Here is an 18225-nt window from a genome sequence, read left to right as displayed (position 1 = left end):
GAAAGAAAAATTGATAATAGAAAAAGCACAAGTGGAGGAGTATTCTTCTTAGGTAAAAGACTTGTTACATGGACTAGCAAGAAGCAGAGTTGTACTTCCCAATCTACTGCTGAAGCAGAGTATGTTGCTACTGCTATTAACTACATATACATTGTATGGATCAAACAACTACTTAAAAGAATGAAGGAAGAAATCACAGAACCAATGACACTTTATTTTGACAATACAAGTGCTATCAATATATCAAAGAATCTTGTGATGCATACAAAGACAAAGCACATCACAATCAAGTATCATTATGTAAGGGAATTTTCATTCAAGATAAAGAGGTGAAGATGAAATATATTAACACAAAGGAGACAATTGTTGATATCTTCACAAAAGCATTACCTAACGATGCTTATGAGTATCTAAGACGTAAACTAGGGGTGATACCCCTATCAAAGGCTATGTAAAAGATAGAGGGAGTACCTTGCATCAAACAAGCTGACATTCATTTAATACAAATTGATGCAATGTATCTTACTTTAGGAATTGCCTAAAGTAATCATAGAACTATAACTACAAATTAGTCACAAGCAAGGTGACAGAGTGAGAAATTTAAGAACCTGCAAAAACCTACATTTGCATATATTAAAGATGCCAAGAGTTGAGTTTATGTCTTTGGAAATGTTGTCAAAGAGGGAGAAAGTACATTAAATGATCAAGTGCAAGAGGAACAATGGAGAAAGCAGAAATCAATTAGAGGAAGGATCAAAACAAAGAGGGAGAGATTTTGCTGAACAATTCAGTATGAAAGAGAGAAGGCATAGAAGGAAATCAGAGGGAGTTATATTTTGTAACCTAATCAAAATATGGAAGTTGCTGATAGAGGGAGAAATTTCAATACGAGTTTTCTTTTTGGTATTGTCTTACTATTTTAACCTAATTAGTTTGATGGAATAAGATGTTCATCATTTGATTGACTTGGTTGATCAGTTTGGTTTGCCATTAATGCCAAAGAGGGAGATTGTTGATATTTGATTGAAAATATCATTCCTTAGAAAGATTGTTGAAGAAGACTATGTGTTTCAATTATTTTTTTGTCACTGATGTCAAACCTACTATTTGCTAGTAAGATAATTGCTTATATGTTTCAAGTACTATCACTTAGTTGATTGATGAGGAGGATTTGATCAAAAAGTATCTAGAGGAAAGGTTGAGTTATGATTATGTAATGAAGTACAAGAATCAATTAAGACAATGATAACGTAATGTATTGATGATCTACTCGAGGTTACAAAATGGCTAGCTACACTTAGAAAGTTTAGAAGAATAAGTTAAACAAAGTTCATTTGCCAAACTTGACCAAGTGGATAGTAGGTATCGAGCAAAGTTAATTCAAGTCAAGCAAAAATTTAGATGGAGTTGAGTGAAAGAAAATTCTTGTAGATGCCAAGTATTTTTTAGTTGATGCCAAGCACTAGTAAAATCTAGTTGATTGTGAGTGATTTTACAGTTGATGCCAAGTGATGTAGTATGTGCTAAGCATCAAAAGATTGATAATGCGAGCTACTACATTATGATAAAGACCAAACATTCACCAAATTAAAGTCGACAAGTTTGTTTCTTGGAACTTCTAAATCAAGAGGAAGATAAAATTGATGAGCTGGTGGCACATAATATTATGTAAACCATTTTGGAGGTGAATTCAAATGAATTCTAAGAGAAGTTTCTAGAGAAGACAAGATATGGGGTAGATACATTGTTAGAGAGTTAGAGAATTTGAGGCAAGAATTTGATAAGGAGAAGGAGAAAGGGGTTTTGATTCATCAAGTGACCCAAGTGAAGAAATATGCAATGGCGTAGTGAGCAAGAAGGCTTAAAAAGATGAATGCTTGAAGGGTGAACAAGTTGTCAGAGCTACAAAGAATGGAAGCCAAATAGAGTTGAGGACTGAATAGAGATCTATAATCTTCAAGTAAGGTTGTAAGTTGTATTAGATCAAAGCTCTACTGCTACTTTCTAACAATTGTATTAATCTAGGGTAAATCCATTGGAGTAAGGTTGACTTAACAGTCATTGGAAAATCCTTTAACAAGGTGGCAATCCAAGTGAATAGTCTAAAATCCTCTAACAAGGCTCACTTTTAGCAAGGTGACTGAAATCCCTTTACCATGTCACATTTAATAGCGTGTTGTAACCTTTAACATGGTTTGCCTTTAACAGTGCATCACTTCAGAAGAGTGCAAAAGAAGTAGCATGTTATTGGTGGTTTTTCCCAAATTGGGTTTCCACGTTAAATCATTGTGCCAAACATGTTGATGGATGTGTTGTGTTTCATGCTTTACATTTCTACAAGTTAATTTGATAGTAACATATAAGTCTTAGTTGATACACAATGAATACATGCATTTGTATGAATGTTTTATGCGTTCACTAAATTGTGAAAAGTTTTATTTGTACATCTGGACTTTGAATAACTGATTCACCCCCCTTCTCAATTATTCTAAAAGAATTCCAACACTTAAATTGTGTCACATATATATACCTCCTAATGTTTGGTGAACTTGCAAACCAATGAATTTTTTTTATCTCACCAAACATAGACATTCAAAACTCCATATTCTTTTGATCAACAAATAGTTTGAACAAAAAATCCTTTCCACCAAAAATGATATCATCCACAAATATTTCAGCAATGATTTATTGTTCTCACTTATTTTGACAAATCTAATCTTAATAAAATAGGAATGCGACCTTTCATACCATGAAGGAAACAATTGTCATTTCTATAAAAATAAACTTGCTACCACTTGACACATATTCTCTATGTGTTTACCATCAATAAAAATTGATAGTAACCATTAACATCATTCACTTAAAGTTCATTGCATTATTTAACATACCTAACATTACCAAAATCCTTGAAATGCAATTGACCTCTTTGTTTTGGCATCATATGGTCACCATGCTCTTCGCAACAAATATAAGAAAGTTGTATGAATTGACATTAACCAACCTAATCATTCAAAGATTTGAAAGAAAAGAAAATCCCATGCTCTTTGCATAAAAATATGATTTATCTCACATACTTAAAAATGAGAGTAACAAAACATCTAAGTATGAAAAGAAATACTTGTCGTTACTATAAAAAGACATACTTGCCATCACTTGACGCATATTCTCTCTATATTTATCATGTGTAAATTTTTTTAGTAACTATTGGCATCATTATCAAAATTGTATTGCATTATTTAATACACTTGACATTATCAACGTCTTTGAAATGCAATTGACCTCTTTGTTTTGGCATCGAATGGTCCCCAAATTATTTTCAACGAGTACATGGAAAGCCATATGAATTGATATTAACCAACCTAATAATTCATGATTTTCTAAAGAGAAACAAATCGTCAATCATTGGACTCATAGGTGGCTCTGTACTGCTGGTAGGGTGACACTTCTTCAATCTGTGGTTTAGGCCCTTCCCATATACAAAAGCATGGTTCAGGCTGCCCCAGTGCATTTTCTTAAGGAATTTGATGCCCTCCTTCACCAATTTCTTTGGAGTGGCAATTTGCAAAATACCAAATGGAGCCTCGTCAATTGGGATACCATTTGCAGACCAAAAAAGGAAGGAGGCCTCAGCCTTCATTCTGCTATCTTTTGTAGTTAAGCTCTTGCTGCCAAACTCTATTGGCATTGGTGTACTAGTCAGTCTCATCTTTGGGCCCGTATCCTGTCACACAAGTATTTCCTTAGTGTTGAACCTTCAGATATTTCTAGGTTTTCTCTTGAGGGAAGAGGCTCTATGGTGTGGAATACGCTCAAGATTGGTGCTCACCTAGTGAAGAGAAGTTTATTTTGGATCTGTAATAGAGGCGCACTGCAGCTCTATTTTGGAGTGATTCTTGGAATGGGCATCCTCCTCTCTTATCCTCTCATCCTCACTTCCAGTCTCTTTGTGATGCTTTCCTTTTTGTTGGATGGAATAAGGTGGCTCATTATAAGGAGGCTTTTAATGTGGGCCTTGTTGTGGGTTATAGATGGAAGAATTCTTCTGATTGGTTGTTGGGTGGCTCTCTGGGGGATCGGTGGGAACTATCTTAGATATTGGCTTCTAGGAAGTGCAAATCACTATAGGAACCTAATGTTTTGGCTTGGGGAGGTGCTTTTTTTGGAAAGTATTCTATTTCTTCCAAGGTACCTTGCGTTGATGAAGCAAATTTTTAGTGAGGTGGAGGTCTCTTAGTGGAAGAAAGTTTGGAATAGTTTTTCATGGCCTAAGTGTAAATTTTTCCTCTAGATTCTGGTTTACAATCGTTGTTTGACCTAGGATAATCTCTGCAAGCGAGGCTTCCAGGGGCCTTCCATTTGTGTTTTCTATTGCAATAGTGAAGAGACTATATCTCACCTTTTTTTCTAGTGCCCCTTTGCCAAACAGATTTGGCACTTCTGGTGGAGTGTGTGGGGATGCATGTGCTAGCATGTTTCCTCTTTGTTTGAATTCTAAGACAGTTTGGGCCATTCCCTTTCCACAACTTCTTTTCTTCAGGTTGCTTGGACTATCAGCCCTTCCCTTATTTTATGGCATGTTTGGCTTGAGAGGAATAGGAGGATCTTTCATGATCTGCAGTTTGAGATCAGGCACCTATGGGAGAAAATTATTAATTATCTTTATGAAACAGTCCTAGGTAGATGTGATATTGGCGGAGATTTGGACACTAGAGATGCTAGTATTTACTCTTGCCTCTCCTTTCCTCTTCAAGGCTACACTCCCTCGGTCCCCCACATCCACTTTGGGAATAGAGCTAAGAAACACTCTCAACATGTTGATTGTGAGTGACATTGGTCTCCTCTTGAGGCGGGCATTCTTAAAATCAACACTGATGGTTCTTCTAAGGGAAATCCTAGTCCAACTAGTATTCGGGGAGTTGGGCATGATAGTTCTGGTGATATTCAATTTTTTTTTTCTATATACAAGGGTTACCATACTAATAAGCTCATGGAAGCCCTAGCTATCTTGGTTGCAATGGAACGATGTTGTCAACATGGCTGGAAAAGAATCATCTGTGAGACTGACTCATAGGTGGTTGTGAATTTATTGAATAGAAGGAACCTTGTGCATGTGGAGTGGCATTTGGCTCTGGTTATTCAGCAGATCATTTAGTTATGTAATTCTCTGGATTCTATGTCTTTTATGCATATCCCTCATGAGTGGAACGATGTGGTTGATTGTCTACCTAAATGGGCCTCCGAGCAAGGGCTGGCTTGGAATATTATTGATCATAGGATGCTTCCCCTTGATTTATCTTAGATGCTAGTTCAACTTGTGGACCATGATAAAGCTTTGTAGTTCCCTTTGTTTCTTGTGTTGTTCTGATCTCTTTGGTATTCAATAAAATTTTTAGCCCTCTTTTAGTTTAAAAATGAGTGTTACCAAACATCTTACTATAAACTAAAATACTTGCCATTTCTACAAAAAGAAACACTGGCCACAACTTGACACATATTCTCTAGATGTATTTGACATCTGTAAAAACTAATAGTTTAACCATTAGCATCATTTACGGAAAGTGCATTGCATTATTTAGCATACCTAACATTATCAACATCCTTGGTATGCAATTGACCTGTTGTTTTTTGACATCATATAGTCACCATGTTCTTCCCAACACGTAAACAAACAACTGTATGGATTGACTTAACCAACCTAATAATTCAAAAATATGAAGGAAAAACAAATCCTATGTTCTTTGCATAAAAATATTATATATTTCACATTTTAAACATGAGTGTAACCAATCATTTTACTATAAAAGGAAATACTTGCTATTTCTATAATAATAAATGGTTGCCACCACTTGACACATGTTCTATATGTATTTATCATATGGTCACAATGTTCTTCGTAATGACTATATCGAAAGCGTATGAATTGACATTAACCAACCTAATAATTAAAAAATCTGAAAAATAAACAAATCTCATGATCTTTGCATAAAAATATGATATATTTCACATACTAAAAAATGTCCTTGGAATGCAATTGACCTCTTTGTTTTCACATCAAATGGTCCCCAAATTCTTTGCAAATACATGGAAAGTCGTATGAATTGATATTAACGAACCTAATAATTCATGATAATCTGAAGAAAAACAAATCCCATGCTCTTTAGATTAAAAAATATGAATATACAAAGAGCTGTCTGAATTGACTTAACCAACCTAATAATGCAAAAATCTGTAGGAAAAATAAATCCCATGCTCTTTGCATATAAATATTATATATTTCACATGCTTAAAAATCGGTGCAACCAATCATCTAAGTATAAAAGGAAATACTTGTCACTTCTATAAAAATAAATACTTGCCACCACTTGACACATATTCTCCATGTATTAATCATATAGTCACAATGTGCTTTAGGGAAATCCGTATGAATTGATGTTAACCAGCCTAATAATTCATGATTGTAAACAAATCCCATCCTCTTCACATTTCATATATTTAAAAATAAATGTAACCAAACATCTTACTATAAAAGAAATACATGCCACCACTTAGACATATTCTCTATATTTATCAGTCCTAAAAACTGATAATAATCATTGGCCTCATTTATCAAAAGTACACCAACTCACCTCAAATTATCAGCGTCCTTATAATGAATTGACCTCTTTGTTTTGGCAGCATATGACCCTTGAGTTCTTCGGTGCATATCAGCACAACAAATTTACTGAAAGCCGTATGAAGTGACATTAACCGACCCAGTAATTCCTAAGGAAAAACAAATACACCTTATACAAACTAAAGATTATAAATAGAGACGTATCAGAGTTGATGAGAGACACGCATTAGACTTTCCTGAAAAAACCTGAGGAGTCAAGAAAGCCATCAAAATGGAGGTGACCGGATCTAAATCTCCAACTCACTCTAAACCGAGTCTTGAAAATGTGCTTGGCATGAAGGCCGGAGATGGAGATTCTAGTTATGCAAACAGTTCTTCATGCCAGGTATAAAATACAGATCCAATCTATTATCATTTTCTATGTGTTTATTTGCTAATTCCAGTTTGAAAGCTTTGAAGAATATAGTTATGCTAACAATTCCTCATGTCAAAAGTACTAAACACCCAATCAATTTCTTTCTTTTACTTCCTTTTGTGTTTCTTTACCGACTTTCAGTTTGAAGAAAGACAGTATTGTTGGTCTTGCAAATTTCCTTGGTCAGAATTATAATTTGATAAGCAGGATATAGCAAATTAAATTGTTGTATTGTAGTATTATTATCAGAACTAAGTAGTTTAGGAGTCAAGTTCATTATCTATCTTTTATAAGTAGTGATTTAATGAATTTATCTTTTATGAAAACTATTGAAATACTTTGTACTCATTAACTAAATGCGTCTGCTATCCTCCAAAATGTATCAAAAGTCAAACATATTTTTTCCTAGATCTCAAAAAATACAGTGATTTTTTCTCAATTTTTTCTCTGTTTTCGATTATAAAACATGCAGATCATGATGAACAAAAGCTGAAAATTTTAGAAAAATCCATTGTGTTTTCAATTTTTTGAATTTTGGTCAAAGGTATATTTTATCTCCCTTAATTAAATATATGAAACACTGCTCATTTGTTGGTAGTGTTTGGTCAGGCTGTTTGGGCCTTTCTTGGTGGTGGCTGGTTTTTGCTCTAGTCTCCGTCTTGTTAGTTGTTTTAAGTTTTAGTTTTTTCTTGGTTGTGGCTGTTTTGATCTTGTTCGAGTTTTGTCTGCTAGGTACTGAATTTGGACCCTTTTGTGTAGTTTCCAAGTCAAATTCATAGATCCATCTTTCCTGAATAATGATTTACTTGTGAAAAATCAACTATTGCAGTCACTAATTATTAATCTCCTATCGTAAATGATTATTAAACTGCTGAAAACAAATTCTCAGCTAATATTGAAAAATAACACAACTACAACTTCACTTATATAATATGAAAAGAAATTAACAACACAATGAACACAATATTTTCAGACAAATTTTCCTTGAAAAAACCCCTAAGGGAAAACCAGTTCTACAGATGATGAATTATATTAAACTTCAACAAATCAAGAGATACAAAATTCCTTGCCTCTCACTGGCAGAACTCCGACAACCTCCTAATTTCTCCCGCTGATATTCTCCACAGCTATCCCCACGCTAACATTGTGCCCTTGCTAACACTGCAAGACAATTTGCTATCATTGCAAAATGCTTCTCCAAAACTTGTATCTCCAAATGACCCAATGACCCCTTTTTATACTACCCTATTGGAAAAACCAATGACCGAGATTAAATCAAACTAACGGCTGAGATTAAGACAACTCGACAGCCAATAATAGATTGCAAGGTGTCCAAAAAGGAATCACTAAATTTAGTAAATAATTATCCTTGCAATAACCATTTACTAATTCTCGGCAAGTGGACAAATAGCTGTCCAAACTAGCCATAACTAATGCTGCTATACATAGATAAGGACGAACAACTGTCCAAGCTACCCATAAATACTTCTACTATTTTCGGGTCAGAAATAACAGCTATCCAACTAACAATAATTAACACTCCCTCTTAGCGAGGAATTTTTTCTGCATGACACCCATCTTATCTCTAAAAAAGATAAATTTGGCCTTTCCCAAAACTTTCGTCAGAATGGACTTGCTACCTGCTCATTGTAGGTATGTATTGTAGTCGAACAATACCTCGTTGTACACAATCCCTGATGAAGTGATATATGATATCTATATGTTTAGACCTATCATGAAACACTGGATTCTTAGACAATTTGATGCAACTCTGATTGTCACAATGTATCACAGTAGTCTCAACCTTCTGACCAAACAAGGCTACTAACAACTTCTAAAGCCATATAGTTTCACATGTCGCCATGCTAGCTGCTATGTATTCTGCTTCTGCTAAACTTAGAGCCACAGACTTCTGCTTCCTGCTAAACCAAGATACAACTCCTAACTCCAAATTGAAACAACACCCTGAAGTGCTCCTTTTGTCCGTTGTACTGCCTGCCCAATCTGCATCAGTATAGCCTATCAACTTGATACCTTCACCTCAGACATATCTGATCCCATACTCAACTGTACCACGCAAGTAACACAATATATGTTTGGCCACTATCCAATGCATTCTTTTTGGTTCAACCATGAACTAACTAAGAGAATTTACTGCAAATGCTATATCTGGTCTAGTGTTGACCAAATACATAAGCGAACCAATCAACTGTCTATATAAAGTGGGATCTACATCCTTCTCCTTAGTTGTATCTACCTTCCTCCAATTCATAATCATGGGTGTAGACATGGCTTTGTAATCCTCCATCCAAATTTTTTTCAAGATTTCAATGCAATATTTCCCTTCACCAAGGAAAACCTCCCCATTTGTTTGCCACACTTCCATGCAGGTAGAAAGTAGTGCATAAGTCTTAAATCCTTCATCTCGAACTCTTCTGCAAGGTTCCTCTTTCAATCCACTATGAGCCTTGAAGAAATAGGTCATCCACATAAAGAACAAGAATGAGAATCTCACCCCTAACCACCAAGTAGTAGAGGTTAGCATTTGCTTCACTCTTTACAAAGCCCATTTTCTGCAATTATGTATCAATGTGCTCATACCATGCTCTAGGAGCTTGCTTGAGTCCGTACAATGCTTTCTTCAATCTACACACGTGGGTCTCTTTGTTGTGTGCTACAAAGCCTTTTGGTTGTTCTATGTATACCTCCTCCTTCAACTCACCATTAAGGAATGTTGTCTTGACATCCATTTGATGGATTTGCCATCCCATCTATGCTACAAGTGAGATTACAGCTCGTATAGAAGTATACCTAGCAACTGGAGAAAATGTCTTTTCATAGTCTATTCCCTCCTTCTGAGAGAACCCCTTTGCCATGAACCTCACCTTGTATTTCTCAATGCTATGATCTACACTGTGCTTTATTTTATAGATCCAACGTGATCCAACTACAACCCTATTTGTTGGTCTAGGTACTACCTCCCACACATCATTATCCATTATTGAAGAATATTCCTCAACCATAGCATCTTGCCATACCTAATGTTCTGCAGCTTCCTGATAGCTAGAAGGCTCACTATCTACCAACTGACTAACTAATGCCGCATAGTCATTGAATTTGGCTGGTTGTCTTCACTGTCTACTACTCTTCCTAGGAGCTCCCACAAACTCTTGAGTATCCTTTTGTGTATTTGGAACCACATGGTTCCCGCTACCAACTATAGAGGATGAAATGTTAACCTCTAAGTCTTCTAGATGCATTTCCTATTGCACCTGTTGCTCCATACTCTGTGAATCTTCACTAACTGAGCCTACACTCGTACTAGTAACTGTACTAGAGCTTTTTTGCCCTTGACTTGGTCTTGGAGCTTCTGTTGGCTGCTCACTTTGATCATTTGCTGGCAAATCTCTGGATCTCCTGAATGCCTTGTCCTCCATGAACTTGACATCCCGTCTGACAATAATTCTTTTACTCCCTAGAATAAAAATCCTATATGCCTTTGAGGTCTCACTGTACCCAACAAAGTATTCCCTCTCTGCAGTCTGATCTAAGTTTGTACGTGTATCACCAAGAATATGGCAATATGCCAAACTCCCGAATATCCTGAAATGACTAACATCTGGCTTCTTCCCTGTGAAAGCCTCCTCTGATGTCATCTTCCCTAGCACCTTGTGTGGAACTCTATTCTGAATGTAGACTGCTGTATTACATGCCTCTGCCCATAAGTAACAGGGCATGTCCTGGTCATGTAGCATAGCTCTTGCTACCTCCGATATAGAACAGTTCTTCCTCTCAGCAACTCCATTCTGTTGTGGATTGTAAGGAATAGTCCATTCTCTCTTGATTCCTTCTCTGGTACATAACTCCTGGAAGACATTTCCTTTATACTTGCCTCCATTGTCTGATCGGAGAACCTTTATCTTCCTTCCTGTCAAATTCTCCACAAGAGCCTTGAACTCTTGGAATCGACTGAAAACCTCATCCTTAATCTTCAAGAAGTATATCCAGGTCTTTCTAGAGAAATCATCAATAAAAGTAACATAGTACTCATATCCTCTAAGAGATTTTTTTGACATCGGTCCACAAACATCTGAATGTACTAGATCAAGAACACCCTTAGATCTGGTGTCACTCTTTGGAAAAGATGCTTTCACAAACTTCCCTAACATACATCCCTTACATATATTGTCATGCTCTGTGCTCACCTCTGGAACACCTATCACCGTCTCACGAAGCAATCTAAGTGCTCCATGATGAATATGGCCCATCCTCCTATGCCATAGCTCTCCAAGATCTCTAGGATTACTGTTGCTCATGAGTGCCTTAGGAGTATCAAACTACAATCTATAAAGGCGACCACTCCTAACTCCAATAGTTATGGGTGATTTCCAATCCTTGTGCTTAATCAACACATTTGTCCCTCTAAAGAGTACATTATACCCCCTATCCTGAAGAATGGATACAGAAATCAAATTCATACCTAAGCCTGACACATATAACACATCATGAAGTGGAATTATCTTCCCATTCTCCCTCTGAAACTGAACAGTCCCTTTCCCAATAGGGTTGAGTTTGGACAAGTTTTCCATAGAAATCTGGATGTTGGTGTCCTCCTCTTTGTAACTGGAGAAGTACTCTCTAACTCCTATCATATGAAATGATGCCCCACTATCTATATACCAAACACACTGTGAGGTTGAGCTAACCATACAAGCTACGAGTGCAAACTCCTCTTCCATTCTACTGGAGAGTTCTTCCACACTTGCTGAAGCTGCCACCTACTTCTTACCCTTCTTCTTCTTTGGGAAATCACTGACATAGTGGCCAAACTCATGACATCCAAAGCACTTGACCTTAGAAAGGTCCTTCTTCTTCTTCTCACTTTGTGTATTTGATCCTTTGCTAGATCCCTTCTTTGCTTTCCCTTTACCCGCTAGGGAAGCGTTCTCTTGTTCCACCTCATTTTTTTGACTCTTGTTGGCCCCATTAACAAGACTTATTCTAAACTCCTCTTGAGTGAAATCCATCCATAGTCGATCCCAACTCGGTAAAGTATCTCGTCCACTGACAACTTGAATAAAGAAACTCTGTTGTTTAGTAAACCCATTTAGGGCTATTCTCACTAGCTTGTCATCACTAGGGCTATCTCCAACAGCTGCTAACTTGTCCTTGACAAGTCTGAGCCTGGTGAGGTAACTTATGATGTCTTCTCCCTGATTCATTCAGGTATTTTTTAGCTTCTCTTTGAGAATCAACTTCCTGTTGGTGGTAGCATTCTGGTATAGATTCAGAATGGCATCCCACATCTTCTTCGTTGTATCTAGCTCTGTGACACGTGGAACAATATGATCCTTGACACCATCAAGGATAATCCTCCTCACTTTGGCATCATCCTTTCTATATGTTGCAAGCTGGGTTGCATCTGTTGGTACAGGTACAACACTGGTAGCATAATACTTGATACCATTCTCTTCCAACAATAAAGAAATTCTTGCCTTCCAAACACCAAAATTTGAGGCACCATCCAATCTATCCTGATCTCTCAAACCAGTTGAAGCCATCTCAAGGGATTAAAGCAATAATAAATCTAAAGAGATCAAAATTTCTTTCCTAGGGCAAAACTCTTCTGCCCTTAACAACGCTCAGATACCATGTGAAAAATTTAACTATTGCAGTCATTGATTATTAATCTCCTATTGTAAACGATTATTAAACTGCTGAAAACAAATTCCTAGCTAATATTGAAAAATAACACAACTGCAACTTCACTTATATAATATGGAAAGAAATGAACAACACAATGAACACAATTTTTTCGGACAAATTGTCTCTGGAAAAACCCCTAAGGGAAAACCAGTTCTACAGATGAGGAATTATATTAAACTTCAGCAAATCAAGAGATACAAAATTTCTTGCCTCTCATTGGCAGAACTTCGACAACCTCCTAATTTCTCCCACTGATATTCCCCACAGCTATCCCCACGCTAACACTGCACCCTTGCTAACACTGCAAGACAATTTGCTATCACTGCAAAATGCTTCTCCAAAACTTGTATCTCCAAATGACCCAATGACCCTTTTTTATACTACCCTATTGGAAAAACTGATGACCGAGATTAAATCAAACCAACGGCTGAGATTAAGACAACTCGACAGCCAATAATAGAATTGGTTGCAAGGTGTTCAAAAGGGAATCACTAAAATTAGTAAATAATTATCCTTGCAATAACCATTTACTAATTCTTGGCAAGTGGACAAATAGCTGTCCAAACTAGCCATAACTAATGCTGTTATACATAGATAAGGATGAACAGCTGTCCAAGCTACCCATAAATACTACTACTATTTCCAAGTCAAGAATAACAGCTGTCCAACTAACAATAATTAACATTACTGAAATCATCTTTTATGAAAACAATTGAAATACTTTGCACTCATTAATTAGATATATGAAACACTATTTGTAAAATATTAATCAATAAATATGACTCAAAACTAGACAGTTAGAATCCTATAGAAATATCACAAGAACTATAACTTTTAGTATACAAGCTTTTCCTGATGGAGAATAAGTATTTTTCAAATTTTCTATTGCAGCTAAATATTATTGAAGGTTTGAAACTGATTCTGGAGCGCAGCATTTACGAGAATATGAGATTGAAGTTTAATGGGGAATGCGCATTGAGGATAGCTGACTTGGGGTGTGGAACAGGGAGAAATACACTCCTGGTAGTAGACACCATTGTCAGAGCTCTACAATGCTCACTTAGACAAGAGGAAATGCTAGAATTTGAGGTTTATTTCGCTGATCTTCCATCGAATGAATTCAATTCATTATTTCAAATGATGCCCGCAAGATCTTGCTTCATAGCGACTGTGTGTGGATCACATTTCAGACGTCTCTTTCCTCAGAAGACTCTGCATTTCTGTCATTGTTCTACCAATCTCCACTGGATTTCGTAGGTGAGTCACCGTTACCTTCTAGACAAAATCAAAATTTCAAAATTTAAAAGTATAATAGATTTATTTAGTATTTGTGTTTAATGATTTGCATGTTTTGTAATCGAAAACAGTTAAAAATTTCAGAAAAAATCACTATACAGAGCTAGAAAAAAAAGTTTGGCTTTTGGTGCATTCTGAAGGATAGCTGTGCAGGATGATTTCTGGATACAAAATATTTTAGTGTCCAACTTAAACATTACATACTAAGACTTGATTCTAAGCTAAAAGTATTAAATAGCCAGAATTCACTTATTTTTCTAGACATAAATGTTTTTGATATAGAAGAGTGATATGATGACATGTAAATGCAGCTTCCAGAGAGTGTTCAACAGAAAAGGTCTCATCGTGTAACTGATTGTGAGGAGGCAGTGGGAGCTGCATATCTGCAACAATTTAGCAGAGACTTCACAGCATTTCTAAATGCCAGAGCAAGAGAGATGGTTGATGGGGGATGCATGTTCATAGCTGTGCTGGCTCGTAATGCTGGTAGCCAACTAAAGGAGGAGCAAGGAATATTAGGAGATATTGCGCGCCACTTAGAATATGCATTTGAGGAACTTGTTAATGAGGTTTATATCATGCATTCCCTCTCTCTTTCTATAATTCACCTTCTCTCTTCATCCATGAATGAGTTTTAGAGTAATGTTTTCTTTGAAATTGTGAATTAGAATGGATGGTATAAACATTTCTCACTAAAAGTGTGAAACAGTCAAAGTTGACTTACTTTTCCAAGTTTAATTTCTTCTTTAGTATGTGATGTTTAGGGGGGCACCCTTAAACATCACACACTAAGGAGAAAATTAAGTTTGGAAAAAATAAGTCAAGTTTGACTATTTAACACTTTTAGTCTTGAAATGAAGCTTAGTGTGTGATGTTTAAGCCGTTTGGTTTAAGGGTGGCCTAATTAGAGCCATTTGAATTTTTATTTAAATTCAAAATCCTCAGGTACTTTAAAACAAATGAATAGTTAATCTGACATATTTTAAAACAAATGAATTGTTAGATTATATATGTTGTGCTATAATATAGACATTTGTATTGGAAGGATCAACTTATTGAAGAAAGTCTGTATTGGTAGGGTATTATTGAAAAAGAGAAACATGAATCATTTTATATACCTTGGTTTGGTCCAAATTTAGAAGAGATCAAGAGTGTAATAAAGAAAGAGGGGTCATTTGAGATAAAGACCATGAAGGTGGTGGGAGGATTTCCATTGCACCCTATGACACATTGGAGAAGAGGAGATGAGAAAATGTATGGCAGAATTGTAGAAAATCAGTATAGAGCATTATTTGAGAACATTATAGAGGTTCATTTGGGTTGTGAGCAACTGACTAATGAATTCTTCTTTAGAATTGCTAAAAGAGCTTCTATAATGTTTGAAGAGTATGTCTCAAAAGAAATAGAGTTAGTTGTTTCTCTCATGACTAAAAAAGAGGCATGCAATAATTGCTATGGATGAAGGGATTTATTTGTGTTCTCAAGCTCATTAGTTTCTATGTAAAATGTAATTAGACAATTTTATATTTAATAAGTGGCTACCAAAAGACTAGTTCATGACATGTATTTTTGATGTCACCCACCAAAATATATTATGTATTGTGTTTTGTTCTTTATAGAAATATTTCATCTGTACTATTATTAATTTGGATGGATGAATTATTTAACAATTGACTTGACTACTATTATTTATATTGTTAATATTTTTTGTCTTCGCCTATTAATGGAATTGAGTGCATTGAAACCCTTAAGAAAAGGGAAGAGAATAAATGGAAATCAACTCAATCTCAATGAGAAAAGCTATTTTTTAAAGAGTAAAAGAATGTAAAATATCAAAACATGTTCACATTGATATTGACAATGAAGCAAAACTACAAGCTCCTAAGGCAAGAATAATGCTCAAGGATGAATTTTTTTAAATTTAGATAGATGAGGTTTCCATGCTAATAATAAAATGGTAATATCCAAAAGCCTTCAAGGTTAGTAATTAAATTCAATTGTCTATTGAATCAATAAAGCTAAACTTCCAACCACATATACATGAAGCTAATGTGAAAATATAGATCAATATGATAACATGGCTATCAATACATTTGAAAAAATATGAAGCACTAGTGCAAGATTTATTTGGTGATATTGATACTAACATTTTGAAATCAATGCTTGACAAGATTAGCAAGCACACTTGTAAAAAAAAGTTAACTGTATGTGGAGATTATTCTTTGAAGAATTAAATATTACAGGTCAATGCCAATTATTTGTTGAAATGATGAATAATTTAAAATTTAGGCCTATCATGAAGATTTTTGGGCTAAGAATGATGGATGATTCAAATGAAAAAAATATTGTAAAGAATCTAATGAGTGCTTATGACAAAGTGGGTTCTAAATTACACACCAAAAAAATTAGTGAAGCTTTGAAATCATTGATTGAAATTTTTTGAAAAAATAACACACGTGTTTTCCCTAATCAAATAGATGTTGTAAGAAGGAGGATTGGTAGCCAAAATCGTGACCCACATGCGAAACATTTTTTGGACTCAATTTAGACACAACTTTTTACAAAATTTATTGGTATGTATCCTCAAATTCGAATAAGTCAAAATTTTTTTGAGATGGGTAAACCTTTTTATGTCAAGATAAATCTCACACACACAACTTGTTGTTATAGGAACATATTGAATTTTCAAACCATTTTGATGTTTTAAGGCATATGTGTGTTTTTGCATTCTAAGTTTGTTTTGCAAGATTGTGATATGAACGAGCCACCGAGATCTTCAAGGGAATTCATATCCAACATTTTATGTGAAATAGGAGACAACCAACAATTTTACAAGACATCATGCTTGGATGGTACATGCTTATTTTGTGGTTCTTTGCAACTTTTATCAACTTGTGAACATATGGATAGTACACATGCAATTGAAAATGAAATAGTAGATTATGAAAAATTTAAGATAGTGACATATGCTCTAAAAGATGGGAAATAGGGCAAAAGATGTGATTTAGTCATTGAAAAGATTCAAGTGTATGAGTTCATGAAGATTTTTCATGAAAAGATTATTTACGAGTATGCAAGGCATGCACATAGAGCTTGATGGCTAGATTTGCAATTCAAGTTGTGCAAGGATACACTTCCACTAGATACCATTTTTTTGATTGTAGACTTTACAGAGAACTACACATTAAAACCACAAAATGAGGTGCAAAAAAACTATACTTCTCAACAGGTTTTCATATTTGTTCACATAACATTCATGCATTCACCTACAAGTATAGAGGATGACAGGAAGATTTTGAGGGAGTAACATTTTTACATCAGTGATGATCGATCACATTCTATGAAGTTTGTACATGATTTTTTTCAACTATTTTATGGAGATTTGGCTAATAGGGGCATAACATATCGTCATCACATTATTTGGTCAGACAATTGCACATCCCAATTAAAGAATGCATAGATGTTCTATTGGTTAAACAGGATGCACATGTTGTGTAGAATTCAATGTATGTGGAATTTCACAGAGGCTGGTCATAGAAAGGGAGAGCATGATGGTGCAGGTGCATGCATCAAAAGAGCCTTAGCTCATGAAGAACAAAAGTAAAAAGATGGAGTAATATTGATAGATGCAAAATCCATCATCCAGTGGTGTAATGCTACAATGAGTTTAAGTAAGGAAGGTGAGTCTATGGTTCATAGATTTTTTTGGTTGATAGATAATACTGACATTGCACCATATGAGGATTGTTGCACACAAATAGGATCCAATGATTTGCACTCTTTTAGAAGCTTTGATGTAGGTTCGTGGAGTATCCACAATGAAAAATGACATTCTATTATCCATCATGTGTAGAGGAAAATTGGGATGAATGTAAGTCGATTGAATGGGTGGACAAATGGAATATATGGGTTTTGGACTCAAATGACACCTATCATCCCCCACTAGCACTAGAAATGGTAGAGATGGATTCGCTTATTGAATTTGACCACTTGTATGATCTAGTGTAACCTAGTAATATATATATTTATATATCTTTGTAATTTCAATATGTAACTTTATAACTTTTACCTAAGTATTTTTTGAATTAATGACCGCATTTTGTACATTTGTCATTGCAGGCCATTTTTTTGTTGTTATTGCACCTAAAGACAATGAAGAAGGGAAAAATTATTATTTATGTCATTGTATCCAAGC

General features: G+C 35.3%; 1 pseudogene across 1 annotated transcript; it reads left to right on the top strand.

Annotated features, from left to right (window-relative positions):
* The first annotated feature begins 6855 nt into the window (after positions 1-6855).
* Positions 6856-15596, top strand: LOC149542015 (indole-3-acetate O-methyltransferase 1-like; annotated as a pseudogene). Its single transcript, XR_016355171.1, has 4 exons — positions 6856-6998; positions 13626-13991; positions 14342-14599; positions 15109-15596. The product of XR_016355171.1 is annotated as an indole-3-acetate O-methyltransferase 1-like (transcript).
* Positions 15597-18225: the final 2629 nt, after the last annotated feature.

The sequence above is a fragment of the Cupressus sempervirens genome, chromosome 8 (assembly GCF_028749045.1).
Source record: "Cupressus sempervirens isolate cs-2001-9-10 chromosome 8, ASM2874904v1, whole genome shotgun sequence".
Lineage (NCBI taxonomy): Eukaryota > Viridiplantae > Streptophyta > Pinopsida > Cupressales > Cupressaceae > Cupressus > Cupressus sempervirens.
Note: the sequence above shows the minus strand (reverse complement) of the source record. Positions and strands in the feature narration are given on the sequence as shown.